Source organism: Tachypleus tridentatus, chromosome 7 (genome assembly GCF_004210375.1).
Source record: "Tachypleus tridentatus isolate NWPU-2018 chromosome 7, ASM421037v1, whole genome shotgun sequence".
In the NCBI taxonomy this organism is placed as follows: domain Eukaryota; kingdom Metazoa; phylum Arthropoda; class Merostomata; order Xiphosura; family Limulidae; genus Tachypleus; species Tachypleus tridentatus.
In genome coordinates this window covers 105,046,009-105,063,460 of record NC_134831.1, presented here as the reverse complement: position 1 = coordinate 105,063,460, position 17,452 = coordinate 105,046,009, and the positions used below count along the sequence as shown (strand labels likewise).

Here is a 17,452-nt window from a genome sequence, read left to right as displayed (position 1 = left end):
AAGCGGTAAGCCTAACTAGTTCTTTTCCATGCACTTCGTTGAGTGAGAAGTGGTAAGCCTAACTAGTTCTTTTCCATGCACTTCTTCGAGTGAGAAGTGGTAATCCTAACTAGATTCTTTTCCATGCACTTCTTCGAGCAAGAAGCGGTAAGCCTAACTAATTCTTTTCCATGCACTTCGTTGAGTGAGAAGTGGTAAGCCTAACTAGTTCTTTTCCATGCACTTCTTCGAGTGAGAAGTGATAAGCCTAACTAGTTCTTTTCCATGCACTTCGCCGAGTGAGAAGTGGTAAGCCTAACTAGTTCTTTTCCATGCACTTCTTCAAGTGAGAAGTGGTAAGCCTAACTAGTTCTTTTCCATGCACTTCTTCAAGTAAGAAGTGGTAAGCCTAACTAGTTCTTTTCCATGCACTTCTTCAAGTGAGAAGTGGTAAGCCTAACTAGTTCTTTTCCATGCACTTCTTCGAGTGAGAATATAAACACACTCTATTTTTCATTTCTTTTTTTACATTTTATCGAAAATTATAGATAGAGACAAAAACTTCTTTGAATTCTCATTTCTTCTTGTTTAAAATTTAGAATTTTTTAACAATGAATTATATTTCAAATGATAAGAAACATCTCTCGTGCCGAACAACGTTTACTTTGGTTTAATACATTTTACTTAAATGTATATAAACTCGTTTACTGGTCTCTTTGGGTTGGGATGTTTGTTACTCGTTGACTATCTGCGCTAACCGACCATGATTTCAAAGCCACAGACTGTTGAAGGCAGTTAATCGAAAACACCCACATTCAACTCTTGGGCTACACTTTTACCAACAAAAAGTGGGATCGACTGTTACCTAATAATACCCCACTGTTGAAATGGCCATTATGTTCGGGCTTCGCACTTGAGATTCTAAGTTTGTGAATCGAATACCAAACCCACCGGGTTTAGTCGAGTCTGAAGAATCAGTTAAGATATTTTTTTAACTTATAACTCGTTTTTTCTTTTTTAACTAGTGAACTCAGCTATATCCGGTGGCACTTGAATTTTTTCTGTTATCTGGTAACTATAGAACTTGTTCTGTTATTTAGTAACGATTGAATATGTTCTGTTATTTAGTAACAATTGAATATGTTCTGTTATTTAGTAACTATAGAACTTGTTCTGTTATTTAGTAACTATTGAACTTGTTATGTTATTTAGTAACTATTGAACTTGTTCTGTTATTTAGTAACTTCCGAATTCTACTATTCAATTTATTCTCTTCTATCTTATTCTATTTCTGCTTTTTAGGCGAAATAATCACTGTATTATCAACACTGTATTATAATCACTGTATTACAAACACTGTATTATTATGTCTGTATTATAATCACTGTATTACAAACACTGTGTTATTATGTCTGTATTATAAACAGTTTATTAAAATCATTGTATTATAAACACTGTAGTATAATCTCTGTACTATAAACACTGTCTTGTAATCACTGTATTATTTACACTGTATTACGACCAATGTTATTAGTTATTATACATTTTCATCTATATATTAACCCACTAGTGTTCGTTTAGGAGCGTGATTAATTACAGAGAATTCTATCTCTTGTTCTGAAACATTAGACTTTCAGCGCGTATGTGTGGAGAGCTCTGTTAATGAGTCTCTTAATCTCTACGTTAATTAGGTGGTACGAGTCTGTAAGTAGCTACGTATGTACCGTTATATCTCTTGATAAAATATCAACAAAAGTTCCTCTCCCGAAAGCTAGAAAACCAAAAATGGATTGGTTTGTTAAACGATCAACCATGAAGTATAGTCACGTGCATGGTGGTGTTTTGGTCCTACAGAAAGTTGAATGAAGGTATTACAGAACACAAATAACGTACAATAAGGACTTTAAAAAATCAAGTGAAAAACCTGTGGAAACTTTATTTCTCCTTTAAACCGAACTAGCTCGTGAAGGAAAATGTAACCATGGCAACAAATACTTCAAGAGTTTTAATTTGTAGGTAAAATAATTAGAGAAATTTAAATTACTTCTTTCTCGCTTTTCCACGTAACTACGTCACTGATATTTGTCATGTTTTCTTTTTCTACAAATTTGTTACTTTAAAAAAAAAGTCCAACAATGTCTTTTGTAATATTTAATTTAATTAATTTTAAGGTTTCTTCCTAAACAGAACAGAGACAGCTTTTCATTACTTACTAATGGACTTAATACTCGATAGTAGCTGAAGTGAGTGAAAAATTTCTTCACTTTTTGTATCGCCCTCTTGTGGTTATTTGTAACACTATATAGTAGAAGAAGTGTTATGTTTTGACACTGTATATTCCTTCTTCATTATGTCTCCCTCTTGTGGATACATATATAACTACAGTAAAGTGACTACTCTGCAGTAATGCCTCTGTTCTTATCTCTTGGTTATCTCACTCTCTCAGAACAAACACACGTCTAGAAATGTTATCTGAAACCCCTTATAAAGATACCCCAAATAATGAATTGTCATGTCTATAACACTTTCCACACAAGTTCGTCAACAAGCGAAGGTCAATTTATCTACACTGCAAATTTCTATCGTATTCACATAAATAAAGTTATTTGTGTCACTTTGATACATTTATCTATATCCTCAAAAAGATAGATTAATTTATGTCACTTTGTTACTTTTACGTACATTCTCATTACAATAAAGTTATTTATGTCACTTGTTACTTTCATCTATAACCTCAAATGAATAAAGCTATTTATGTCACTTTGTTACTTTATGTCCTCAAAAGGATAAAGTTATTTATGTCTTTTTGTTACTTTTACCTACCTTCTCACTAGAATAAAGTTATTTATGTTACTTTGTTCTTTTAACTACGTCCTCATCAGAATATAGTTCTGTCTATTTCTTACGTTTATCCTCACTAGAATAATATTGTGCGTGTCACTTTGTTTTTTATTTACAATCAAAATAAGATATTTTATTCTTTCATCTCTTTCTCTTTAATATATACTTCTTTAAGAATAACACATTCACTCTTGCAGGTAGAATGCTATATGTGTGCCCTTGTTTTCACACGTGCGTCGACTTCCCATCACTGCCCCGAAACAAATACTTCCTCTCGAACAATGATACATATTGTTCAGGTAGTTTATTGTGACAGTAATGTAGTTATTTCAATACATTTTCTGACGTACTGCAAAACTGGAATTGTTTTTGAAAGTTTCACATCACGTGGCAAATCCAAATATAGTTAGACAAAACAGTATGATTTTTCTGAACAAACATTCTCTTTATATAAATACATGATTTGTAGAAAATACAGTTTTAAAACTTATTAAATTTCGGATTTCTTGGATATAGTTCTTACTAGAATATTATCAGCTCTAGGCCCGGCTCTTAATCTGAGGGTCAGCTCTAGGCCCGGCATGGCTAGGTGGTTAAGGCTCGAAATCTAAGGGTCAGCTCTAGGTCCGACAAGGTCAGGTGGATTAAGGCTCGTAATCTGAGTGTCAGCTCTAGGCCCGACATGGCCAGGTGGTTAAGGCTCGTAATCTGAGTGTCAGCTCTAGGCCCGGCATGACCAGGTGGTTAAGGCTCGTTCGTAATTTGAGGGTCAGCTCTAAGCCTAGCATGGTCAGGTGGTTAAGGCTCGTAATCTGAGGGTCAGCTCTAGGCCCGGCATGGCTAGGCGGTTAAGGCTCGTAATCTGAGTGTCAGCTCTAGGCCCAGCATGACTAGGTGGTTAAGGCTCATAATCTGAGGGTCAGCTCTAGGCCCGGCATGGCTAGGTGGTTAAGGCTCGTAATCTGAGTGTCAGCTCTCGGCCTGGCATGGCTAGGTGGTTAAGGCTCGTAATCTGAGTGTCAGCTCTAGGCCCGGCATGGCTAGGTAGTTAAGGCTCGTAATCTGAGTGTCAGCTCTAGGCCCGGCATGGCTAGGTGGTTAAGGCTCGTAATCTGAGGGTCAGCTCTAGGCCCGGCATGGCTAGGTGGTTAAGGCTCGTAATCTGAGTGTCAGCTCTCGGCCTGGCATGGCCAGGTGGTTAAGGCTCGTAATCTGAGTGTCAGCTCTAGGCCCGGCATGGCTAGGTGGTTAAGGCTCGTAATCTGAGGGTCAGCTCTAGGCCCGGCATGGCTAGGTGGTTAAGGCTCGTAATCTGAGTGTCAGCTCTCGGCCTGGCATGGCTAGGTTGTTAAGGCTCGTAATCTGAGTGTCAGCTCTAGGCCCGGCATGGCTAGGTGGTTAAGGCTCGTAATCTGAGGGTCAGCTCTAGGCCCGGCATGGCTAGGTGGTTAAGGCTCGTAATCTGAGGGTCAGCTCTAGGCCCGGCATGGCTAGGTGGTTAAGGCTCGTAATCTGAAGGTCAGCTCTAGGCCCGGCATGGCGATATGGTTAAGGCACTCGGTTCGTAATCTGAGGGTCGCCGATTCGAATTCCTGTTGCACCAAACATGTTCTCCCTTTCAGCCATGGGGGCGTTACAATGTGACAGTCATTCCCCCTATTTGTTGGTAAAAGAGTAGCCCAACAGTTGACGGTAATTGATGATGACTAGCCGCTAAATTAGGGACGGTTAGCGCAGATAACCCTCGCGTAGCCTTGTGCGAAATTCAAACCAGTTATGAGCTCTCTTGGTATAAATAATTACGTAATTATAATATTTTAACTCATGTATTCGTAAAGTTCTATAAAATGTAAATTACTATTTTAAGTTAGTTCTTAATAGTAGGAATTGAAAAGTATTCAAAACAATTCACGTGCCACTCTATGGAATTCATCAGCCAAAAACCTATTATTCAAAGTACTGGTTCCCATATATTATGTAAAAGAGTAACTCAAGAGTTGGCGGTGGTGATGACTAGTTGCCTTCCCTCTAGTCTTACACTGCTAAATTAGAGACGGCTAGCGCAAATAGCCCTCGAGTAGCTTTGTGTAAAATTCGAAACAAACCAATATTTTTATGATAGATACTAATGGTTAGTACCCCTCCAGTGGCACAGCGGTATTTTATGATAGATACTAATGGTTAGTGTCCCTCCAGTGGCACAGCGGTATTTTATGATAGATACTAATGGTTATTGTCCCTCCAGTGGCACAGCGGTATTTTATGATAGATACTAATGGTTAGTGTCCCTCCAGTGGCACAGCGGTATTTTATGATAGATACTAATGGTTAGTGTCCCTCCAGTGGCACAGCGGTATTTTATGATAGATACTAATGGTTAGTGTCCCTCCAGTGGCACAGCGGTATTTTATGCTAGATACTAATGGTTAGTGTCCCTCCAGTGGCACAGCGGTATTTTACACAGCGGTATTTTATGATAGATACTAATAGTTAGTGTCCCTCCAGTGGCACAGCGGTATTTTATGATAGATACTAATGGTTAGTGTCTCTCCAGTGGCACAGCGGTATTTTATGATAGATACTAATGGTTATTGTCCCTCCAGTGGCACAGTGGTATTTTATGATAGATACTAATGGTTAGTGTCCCTCCAGTGGCACAGCGGTATTTTATGATAGATACTAATGGTTAGTGTCCCTCCAGTGGCACAGCGGTATTTTATGATAGATACTAATGGTTAGTGTCCCTCCAGTGGCACAGCGGTATTTTATGATAGATACTAATGGTTAGTGCCCCTCCAGTGGCACAGCGGTATTTTATGATAGATACTAATGGTTAGTGTCCCTCCAGTGACACAGCGGTATTTTATGATAGATACTAATGGTTAGTGTCCCTCCAGTTACACAGCGGCATTTTATGATAGATACTAATGGTTAGTGTCCCTCCAGTTACACAGCGGCATTTTATGATAGATACTAATGGTTAGTGTCCCTCCAGTGACACAGCGGTATTTTATGATAGATACTAATGGTTAGTGTCCCTCCAGTGACACAGCGGTATTTTATGATAGATACTAATGGTTAGTGTCCCTCCAGTGATACAGCGGCATTTTATGATAGATACTAATGGTTAGTGTCCCTCCAGTGGCACAGCGGTATTTTATGATAGATACTAATGGTTAGTGTCCCTCCAGTGGCACAGCGGTATTTTATGATAGATACTAATGGTTAGTGTCCCTCCAGTGGCACAGCGGTATTTTATGATAGATACTAATGGTTAGTGTCCCTCCAGTGGCACAGCGGTATTTTATGATAGATACTAATGGTTAGTGTCCTCCAGTCCAGTGGCACAGCGGTATTTTATGCTAGATACTAATGGTTAGTGTCCCTCCAGTGGCACAGCGGTATTTTATGATAGATACTAATAGTTAGTGTCCCTCCAGTGGCACAGCGGTATTTTATGATAGATTCTAATGGTTAGTGTTCCTCCAGTTACACAGCGGCATTTTATGATAGATACTAATGGTTAGTGTCCCTCCAGTGGCACAGCGGTATTTTATGATAGATACTAATGGTTAGTGCCCCTCCAGTGGCACAGCGGTATTTTATGATAGATACTAATGGTTAGTGCCCCTCCAGTGGCACAGCAGTATTTCTTCAGACTCACAACGCTATGAACTGGATTTCTGTACCCGTGGTGAGCTGAGCACAGATAGTCTACTGTGTAGTTTCATGCGTTATTTCAAACAAACATAATGTTTTAGGTCTTATATCTCCCCCTTGTATCGAATATTGTAGTTTAACCTTTAAAACAAACAAGTGATGACCTAAATAAAAATAGAAAATAGTTTAGTTTTGTTTTCTGGTCACAATATTCTAATTCCGTCTTAAGAACTTCAGTCAGCTTCATTTTTAAATAATTTTTTATCATATTCTTAGGATACTTAACACACTTGATTTAAAATTTTCGATGCCTTGTTAAATAAACTTTAAGCCTGTGGGAAAACGTTTCTCTTGATCACAATTTGCTGTTCGTTTCATAGTGGTAAATCTTTTTCTCTAAGGTTATATGGTTATATATAAGGTTATATATATTGGTTACGTTTCAAGTTATATGTGTATATTGGTTACTTGTTTACGTTTCAAGTTATATGTGTGTATTGGTTACGTTTCAAGTTATATGTGTGTATTGGTTACGTTTCAAGTTATATGTGTGTGTTGGTTACGTTTCAAGTTATATGTGTGTGTTGGTTACGTGTCAAGTTATGTGTATGTATTGGTTACGTTTCAAGTTATATGTGTGTGTTGGTTACGTTTCAAGTTATGTGTGTGTATTGGTTACGTTTCAAGTTATATGTGTGTATTGGTTACGTTTCAAGTTATATGTGTGTATTGGTTACTTTTCAAGTTATATGTGTGTATTGGTTACGTTTCAAGTTATATGTGTGTGTTGGTTACGTTTCAAGTTATGTGTATGTATTGGTTACGTTTCAAGTTATGTGTTTGTATTGGTTACGTTTCAAGTTATGTGTGTGTTGGTTACTTTTCAAGTTATGTGTATGTATTGGTTACGTTTCAGGTTATATATGTATATTGGTTACTTGTTTACGTTTCAAGTTATATGTGTGTATTGGTTACGTTTCAAGTTATATGTGTGTATTGGTTACGTTTCAAGTTATATGTGTATATTGGTTACTTGTTTACGTTTCAAGTTATATGTGTGTATTGGTTACGTTTCAAGTTATATGTGTGTATTGGTTACGTTTCAAGTTATATGTGTGTGTTGGTTACGTTTCAAGTTATATGTGTGTGTTGGTTACGTTTCAAGTTATATGTGTGTGTTGGTTACGTGTCAAGTTATGTGTATGTATTGGTTACGTTTCAAGTTATATGTGTGTGTTGGTTACGTTTCAAGTTATGTGTGTGTATTGGTTACGTTTCAAGTTATATGTGTGTATTGGTTACGTTTCAAGTTATATGTGTGTATTGGTTACTTTTCAAGTTATATGTGTGTATTGGTTACTTTTCAAGTTATATGTGTGTATTGGTTACGTTTCAAGTTATATGTGTGTGTTGGTTACGTTTCAAGTTATATGTGTGTATTGGTTACGTTTCAAGTTATGTGTTTGTATTGGTTACGTTTCAAGTTATGTGTGTGTTGGTTACTTTTCAAGTTATGTGTATGTATTGGTTACGTTTCAGGTTATATATGTATATTGGTTACTTGTTTACGTTTCAAGTTATATGTGTGTATTGGTTACGTTTCAAGTTATATGTGTGTATTGGTTACGTTTCAAGTTATATGTGTGTGTTGGTTACGTTTCAAGTTATGTGTATGTATTGGTTACGTTTCAAGTTATATGTGTGTGTTGGTTACGATTCAAGTTATATGTGTGTATTGGTTACGTTTCAAGTTATATGTGTGTGTTGGTTACGTTTCAAGTTATGTGTGTGTATTGGTTACGTTTCAAGTTATATGTGTGTATTGGTTACGTTTCAAGTTATATGTGTGTATTGGTTACGTTTCAAGTTATATGTGTGTATTGGTTACTTTTCAAGTTATATGTGTGTATTGGTTACGTTTCAAGTTATATGTGTGTGTTGGTTACGTTTCAAGTTATGTGTATGTATTGGTTACGTTTCAAGTTATATGTGTGTATTGGTTACGTTTCAAGTTATGTGTTTGTATTGGTTACGTTTCAAGTTATGTGTGTGTTGGTTACGTTTCAAGTTATATGTGTGTGTTGGTTACGTTTCAAGTTATATGTGTGTTTTAGTTACGTTTCAAGTTATATGTGTGTATTGGTTACGTTTCAGGTTATATGTGTGTATTGGTTACGTTTCAAGTTATATGTGTGTGTTGGTTACGTTTCAGGTTATATGTGTGTATTGGTTACGTTTCAGGTTATATGTGTGTGTTGGTTACGTTTCAAGTTATATGTGTGTGTTGGTTACGTTTCAGGTTATATGTGTGTATTGGTTACGTTTCAAGTTATATGTGTGTGTGTTGGTTACGTTTCAGGTTATGTGTGTGTGTTGGTTACATTTCAAGTTATATGTGTGTTTTGGTTACGTTTCAAGTTATACGTGTGTATTGGTTACTTTTCAAGTTATGTGTGTGTGTTGGTTACGTTTCCAGTATATGTGTGTATTGGTTACGTTTCAAGTTATATGTGTGTTTTGGTTACGTTTCAAGTTATATGTGTGTATTGGTTACTTTTCAAGTTATGTGTGTGTGTTGGTTACGTTTCCAGTATATGTGTGTATTGGTTACGTTTCAAGTTATATGTGTGTTTTGGTTACGTTTCAAGTTATATGTGTGTATTGGTTACGTTTCAAGTTATATATGTGTATTGGTTACGTTTCAAGTTATATGTGTGTTTTGGTTACGTTTCAAGTTATGTGTGTGTATTGGTTACGTTTCAAGTTATGTGTGTGTTGGTTACGTTTCAAGTTATATGTGTGTATTGGTTACGTTTCAAGTTGGTAGAAGTTAACTCATCTGAGAAACAGGTGTCCTGGTCTTTTTTATTCTCGCCACACCATGAGAGTTCGTTGTTGATGTGAGGACTTTGACCGCACCAATAACTTCCTTGCTAATCACGAAGAACTAACGTAATGATCTGCCTTAACTGAGAACGAGCATTTCGAAGCACGTGTTGTACTGTATGCACGTGCTTAGTACACGTGTCTAGAATTTCCTATTATTCTTCCTCCTTCAGCTCGTGAACAAAAAGAATTGTTGGCAAAGAAAAACTGCCATGCAGGTTTCTCTAGAAATTCCAACATGTATTTTTAGTGTATAATCAGTTTAAGAGACTAGAAATCCATAATATATTTATTTCTATACTATCTATTTAAGATACAACAACTGCATAATACATTTGTATCTCAAAACGGCTGGTATGGATATTAACACCTTTATTAATAAACAGAGAACAACATTTTGACTTTCCTAGGTCATCTCCAGATCACGTTATCTTTGTTAACCAGAACATGACCTAGGAAGGTCGAAACGTTGTTCCCTGCTTGTCAATAAAAGTGTTAATATCCATACCAGCCGTTCTGAGATACATTTCTATTTTATGTGGGTTTTTTGTCATCAAAAATCCATTTTATATTTCTTCCTGTATTATCTATTTAAGATACTGGAAATCCATCATATATTGCTTCCTATAGTAACTAATTAAGAGACTAAAAATCTATTATATATTTCTTCCTGTAGTATATAATTAAGAGACTAGAAATCCATAATACCTTTCTCCCTGTCGTATGTATTTAGATACTAGAAATCCATAATACCTTTCTCCCTGTCGTATCTATTTAGATACTAGAAATCTATAATATATTTTTCCTTTAATATTTATTTAAGATGCTAGAAAACCGTAATCTATTTTTCCTATAGTATCTATTCAATAGACTAGAAATCCGTAATATATTTATTTCTGTATGCTTTGTTTAACAGACTAACAATCCGTTATGTATTTCTTCGTGTAGGATATTTTTATGAGACTCAAATTCCATGAATACTCTGTGTTAATTGCATTAGCCACAGAGGAAGAACAAACCTCCCACAGGTGTTTATAGAAATGATAATCTAAAACGTTTAGTGATGAGTTTCTTTTTTCTGTTTTATTACTGTGTGTGGTACTATACAGCTATTAAAGTAGCTTATAATATTATAATTATCTAATGAATTTCAGTTGAGTTGTGGATGTTCGTTCAACACGATTAAGTAAGTGGATTCAGAACAGTAATATATTAAAAGTACTCTTTATTGTTGGAATTATGGCGTAATTTGTTTCTAAAGTGTTTGTTTTTGTATATTTATTGTTTATATATTTTTTTTATATAAAACAGTACACCACTTGATCCTGGAAATCGACTGCAGTGTAGTTTGTATGTAAAAAACAAGCTACATCATTAGATATCCATGAGGTATTACAATGCACAAAACTGATTCATTGGATATCATAAACTATAACAGTGCACAAAGCCACGCCATTGGTTACTCATAAACTATAACAGTGCACAAAGCAACGCCATTGGTTACTCATAAACTATTACAATGCACAAAACTGATTCATTGGATATCATAAACTATAACAGTGCACAAAGCCACGCCATTGGTTACTCATAAACTATTACAATGCACAAAACTGATTCATTGGATATCATAAACTATAACAGTGCACAAAGCCACGCCATTGGTTACTCATAAACTATTACAATGCACAAAACTGATTCATTGGATATCATAAACTATAACAGTGCACAAAGCCACGCCATTGGTTACTCATAAACTATTACAATGCACAAAACTATGTCACTGGATATTCATAATAAAATATAAAACATCATTAATTTGCATCTCACAACGTAGTTGGGTCATACAATAAGCAACTCGTTCTTACAGTTAATACAGCCTAGTTTAAATTTCCCTTACCATATTTAATAAGCACATCTCGTGAGTTTCAACAGCAGCTTTAAAAATAGATTTTTCTTCTTAGTTACCAGCTTTCTTAACATACTACCTTAAAATTACACCTTTTATCAGGTGGAAACAATAACGAATTTTCAGAAAACGTATTTGGTCTTGTCAGCCTTTTGTAAAAATTAACAATTTATCTCAACAAAATTGGGTGATTATTTGTAACGTAACATAATATTACGGTTTAGAGCTTCTAATTTCACCAAAATTTATTTATAACACATTTCGAAATAAAAATAATGATTAAACTACCTTGTTGTTTATCACGTATCCCTGTCGGAACTGTAGATGTCGCCACGTGTTTCTAATATTCTTGAAGCTTCTACCATCTAAATTCCATTTGTTTTCTTATTCCCCCCCCCCTTGTGTTTGGTCTTCGTCTGTTTGTGTTTTATTCAACTCTTACTACCACTATATGTTTATCCACTGAGGAGCCCCTCGTGATGTCTTTAAATAGTCTTCTCTTGCACCCTGTTGTTTCTAACACCTAGTTATTCATCTCTTCTATTGACTCTCGGTATCCTCATTGATGTTCTATAATCTAAAGGTTCAAAGTTTTCATATCTTTTTTTTTTCTCACCAGTCAACCAGTGGTTAGTTTACGATCTTACAATACTACAACCCGAGGATCGATTTCCAGCGGTGAACACATCAGATAATCCAAATCGGTTTTGTTCTAAAAACAAACCATAACGTACGACTTTCGTAATCGTAAGTAGCTGGTCAGTGAGAGGATAGTTAATCTCAGTATGTAAGTAAACGAAACTTTAACAACCTTGTAAAGTCAAATATTTACACAGTCATCATCTTAACCACTGTTAACAGTCATCGTCTTGGCCATTGTAAAGTCATTATTTTGACTGTTGTTGGTTAGCAGTAATCATCATGATCGTTGTTAACAGTCATCATCTTGACCATTGTAAAGTCATTATCTTGACTGTTGTTGGTTAGCAGTAATCATCATGATCGTTGTTAACAGTCATCATCTTGACCATTGTAAAGTCATTATCTTGACTGTTGTTGGTTAGCAGTAATCATCATGATCGTTGTTAACAGTCATCATCTTGACCATTGTAAAGTCATTATCTTGACTGTTGTTGGTTAGCAGTAATCATCATGATCGTTGTTAACAGTCATCGTCTCGGCCATTGTAAAGTCATTATCTTGACTGTTGTTGGTTAGCAGTAATCATCATGATCATTGTTAACAGTCATCATCTTGACCATTGTAAAGTCATTATCTTGACTGTTGTTGGTTAGCAGTAATCATCATGATCGTTGTTAACAGTAATCATCTTGACCATTGTAAAGTCATTATCTTGACTGTTGTTGGTTAGTAGTAATCATCATGATCGTTGTTAACAGTCATCATCTTGACCATTGTAAAGTCATTATCTTGACTGTTGTTGGTTAGCAGTAATCATCATGATCGTTGTTAACAGTCATCTTGGCTATTGTTGATTAACCGTCATCATCTTAACCACTGTCAACAGTCATCATCTTGACCATTGTTAACAGTCATTATCTAGGCCATTGTTAACTGTCATCATCTTACCAGTTGTTAACAATCATCACCTTGACTATTGTTGGTTAATCATCTTGGCTATTGTTGGTTAACAGTTATTATCTTAACCACCGTTGGTTAACAGCCATCATCTTAATCAGTATAACAGTCACTACCTCGGCTTCTTCAATATTTGCAGAAAAAACTCATTTTTCAGTAATGATGGCTTCTAAATAAATTATTATTCTACGTTCACCTCTGTGTTTTCTGTTTTCATTAACATAGCCTATGTTTATTTACATCCAACACTTTCATTAGTCAGAAGTTTACTTTTCTCAAAAGTCAGAATTATGTCATTCATTCACGTAATGCATCATTATACCTTCTACATTAAATTTATGTTATCACAAGTCAGAATTATGTCATCCACGTGCATTATGATATCTTCTGCATTCATGTGAAAACTTAACACCTTATCTCCAGTCCCCATTTCACACCAATTATCTATCCCAGTTTTTTACAGCTATCTCCTGCTTCCCGCACAACTTGCTAGTAGCATATTTCATATTACATCAACTGGTGTTATACACAGCCAAACTCTTTGGTATAATCTATGGTACAGCCATATTTTATATTCTCTACACTTTTCTACAGCCAGACAGTAAACAGTACGTTCACTCTTCTTAACTTGAAAACATCTTGATATTTCATTAAATCTTCCTTCATTTCATTTATTCCATCTTCATTTTAATTTCATTTTCCTTCTTTTCATATTTAATCTCATTAGTCCTTCTTTTCATATTTAATCTCATTAGTCTTTCTTTTCATCTTTAATCTCATTAGTCTTTCTGTTCATCTTTAATCTCATTAGTCCTTCTTTCCATCTTTAATCTCATTAGTCCTTCTTTTCATACTTAATCTCATTAGTCCTTCTTTTCATACTTAATCTCATTAGTCCTTCTTTTCATCTTTAAACTCATTAGTCCTTCTCTCCATCTTTAATCTCATTAGTCCTTCTTTTTCATTTTTAATGTCATTAGTCCTTCTTTTCATATTTAATCTCATCAGTCCTTCTTTTTATCTTTAATCTCATCAGTCCTTCTTTTTATCTTTAATCTCATTAGTCCTCCTTTTTATCTTTAATCTAATTAGTCCTTTTTCATCTTTAACTTCATTAGTCCTTCTTTTCATATTTAATATCATTAGTCCTTCTTTTCATCTTTAATGTCATTAGTCCTTTTCCATCTTTAATCTCATTAGTCCTTCTTTTTCATCTTTAATGTCATTAGTCCTTCTTTCCATCTTTAATCTCATAAGTCCTTCTTTTCATTTTTAATGTCATTAGTCCTTCTTTTCATATTTAATCTCATTAGTCCTTCTTTTCATATTTAATCTCATCAGTCCTTCTTTTTATCTTTAAGCTCATTAGTCCTCCTTTTATCTTTAATCTCATTAGTCCTTTTTCATCTTTAACTTCATTAGTCCTTCTTTTCATTTTAATTTTAATAAGATTTTACTTGCCTGAAAAATGAAGCTACAATCATCAAGCCTTGGCATGGCGACGTGGTTAAGGCGTGCGACTCGTAATCTGAGGGTCGCGGGTTCGCATCCCCGTCGCACCAAACATGCTCGCCTTTCCAGCCGTGGGGGCGTTATATGTTACGATCAATCCCACTATTCGTTGGTAAAAGAGTAGTCCAAGAGTTGGCGGTGGGTGGTGATGACTAGCTGCCTTCCCTCTAGTCTTACACTGCTAAATTAGGGACGGCTATCGCAGATAGTCCTCGAGTAACTTTGCGCAAAATTCAAAAACAAAACAAACAAAAAAAACACTCATCATATAATTAATTATTCTGGATTTTAAATATTCCTTTTAATGCCTTCTGCTTCCAGTTTTCAGGCCATCCGTTTGCTTCTCTTATTGTGTTTATAACTTATATCAATCTTTATTTATCTTTAAATTACTCACCTGGTATCTCGTTAACTTTCCAGTTGTTCAGTTTTTTCACTTGTCTTTTCCACTTTTTGCAGTAGTGACGTTGGCTCTGTCTACACCCAGATGTCGCTGTAATTCATTCTGTTCATTAACTCTTCTGTTTCTGTGCCTGAGGATTTATTTGAAAACCCTCACGGTATTCTTTCCATCTCCTACTTAATTCATCCATCCTCTATCATTATACTCTCATATATATTTTTATGATGTTCAATCCTGTATTAAAATATTATTGGGTTATTATTTAGCAATTGACGACAATGTATTTGAACTTAGCTTTGGAGATTCCGAATTTGGAGGAAATTGGATAAAACGTTAAATATATTGTTCTGTTCCATTAGTTGGCTTATTACGTTTCTGGAAGTTCCCGATTTTACAGAAAACTTTTAACACATGAGACCAATCATTTGAAATTTGGGAAAAACACAGTTAATTGTAAATATTCTGTTATACTTCTGAAATATGTACTCAGAGTTTTATTAGTACCACGTAAAATATGTATAAATTCACATAACAGTTTGGTACTCTCAAATATAAAACCTTGAAACCCCTAAATGATCTTTCATTGGTCAATAACTGAATCGACACAGAAGAACCATTACAAGACTTGAACCATTACAACATTTGAACCATTACAACACTTGAACCACTGCAACACTTGAACCATTACAACACTTGAACCACTGCAACACTTGAACCATTACAACACTTGAACCATTACAATACTTGAACCACTGCAACACTTGAACCATTACAGAACTTGAACCACTGCAACACTTGAACCATTACAGTACTTGAACCACTGCAACACTTGAACCATTACAACACTTGAACCATTACAGTACTTGAACCACTGCAACACTTGAACCATTACAACACTTGAACCATTACAATACTTGAACCACTGCAACACTTGGACCATTACAACAGTCGAAACATTACAATACTTGAACCATTAGAACATTTTAACCACTATAACACCTGACCCATTACAACACTTCCAAAAGATACCAATCTTCAATCCTCAAACACCTGACCCATTACAACACTTCCAAAAGATACCAATCTTCAGTCCTCAAACGTACAGGTTGAACGTGGAAGTTCTGCTTTTTTGCTATTTTTTCATGACTTCCTTGCTTGCCAGAATTCCGAGGTTTAGAACTCTAACCCTGACGATAATTGTAAAATCCGTCGTTTAGAATCATCGGTTTGTTACTAGAACTATTTATAAATGCCCTATCATACTGAAAAATGACTATTTACAGCTGTTGTAATGCTTCAAAGTTTGTTCTAGTATACAGCAGTAAACGTTTAGTCTAAGGATGTAAAATATGGATTCTACAACAAATACAGTCTTTGTCAATTTACAATAAAATTTCGAGACAGAAATATAAATACATTTTAGAAAATCTACAAATGACATCGAAGATATATCTGAGCAACCAGTTCAGAGATCCGTAATGTGCGGACGTAATATTCCGTAATTTCAAACTATTAATTAAAATGAAGAAAACCTGTGAACACCACTTGCCAAAGGTTAAATGTCATTTTTACGACGTCCTTACAACTAAAAGTGCATAGCATGCTCGCATCTCCAATCTTGGGACCTTCTGATACACAGCCCAGAACGTAAACCACCAACGTGAAACTTAAACAATCAGCCATTAAAACCTTGCTTTATATTGATTCACGTTGTAGACACACCCGCCCCAGAACAAGGTATTTCTTCATGTGGCACATCTATTGGAAACTGTAAACGAAGTCTTCATGGTCACTGGAAGACTTAGATGGAATAAAACCTCAGTTTTAAGAGAGTAGTTAGACATATTTATTGACATTTTGTAGATACACCAAGCAAAATATGTCATTTAACATATGTGAATGACAATAACCTGCAGACACAATGTTTGATAGTTTTGTAGATTTAATTTTCTTTTCCTTAACAATTTGAACAAGTAGTTAATTCTTGAATAATTATGACTATTATTAAGTCGCTAGTAATTATAACAGAAATAATAGTTAATAATATGAGTAATTATAGTGTACCTCGGGCCCCCCGCTAGTACAGCGGTATGTCTCCGGATTTACAACGCTAAAATCAGGGGTTCGATTCCCCTCGGTGGGCTGAGCAGATAGCCCACTGTGGCTTTGCTATAAGAAAAACACAAAACAGTGTATCTCGGTGGTTGGCTTTACCTCACTAACCACATCAGATCGTCCAATGTTGTTTCGTTCTAAAGTGAACGTAGTATGAAACTGTTAACAATGCTAGCAGAATTAATAAATATAACTTGAATATAATAATCCACCTCATGAATATCGTTAATACGGTCATTGAAAAATCAATAACATGTTTAGGTTAAAGAAAATCATTAACGTATGAAATATTATTTACTAAATCTGATCCCTTTCTATGGTGGATTCCGTGACAAGTTACTCCGGGGCTAATCTGTACTGCAGCTTCCCAACTTTCAAGTGACAGACTAGAAGAAAGGCGACCAGTTAACATCATCTACCGTCTTTTCTAGTGGGCTAATCTGGTCAGATCGAATAATGAAATTTGATCGTCTTTTGTTGTAGTGTTTTACCCACAGTCCCCAAACGTTACGGTCAAATTCCACTTTTCTATTAGAGCAGCTCAAACACAT

The 17,452-nt window shown here is 35.4% G+C and overlaps 1 protein-coding gene across 2 annotated transcripts in view; it reads left to right on the top strand.

Moving 5' to 3' along the window:
- Positions 1-17,452, top strand: part of LOC143256321 (agrin-like) — a 355,513-nt gene that overhangs the window by 216,111 nt on the left and 121,950 nt on the right. The window lies entirely within an intron of this gene.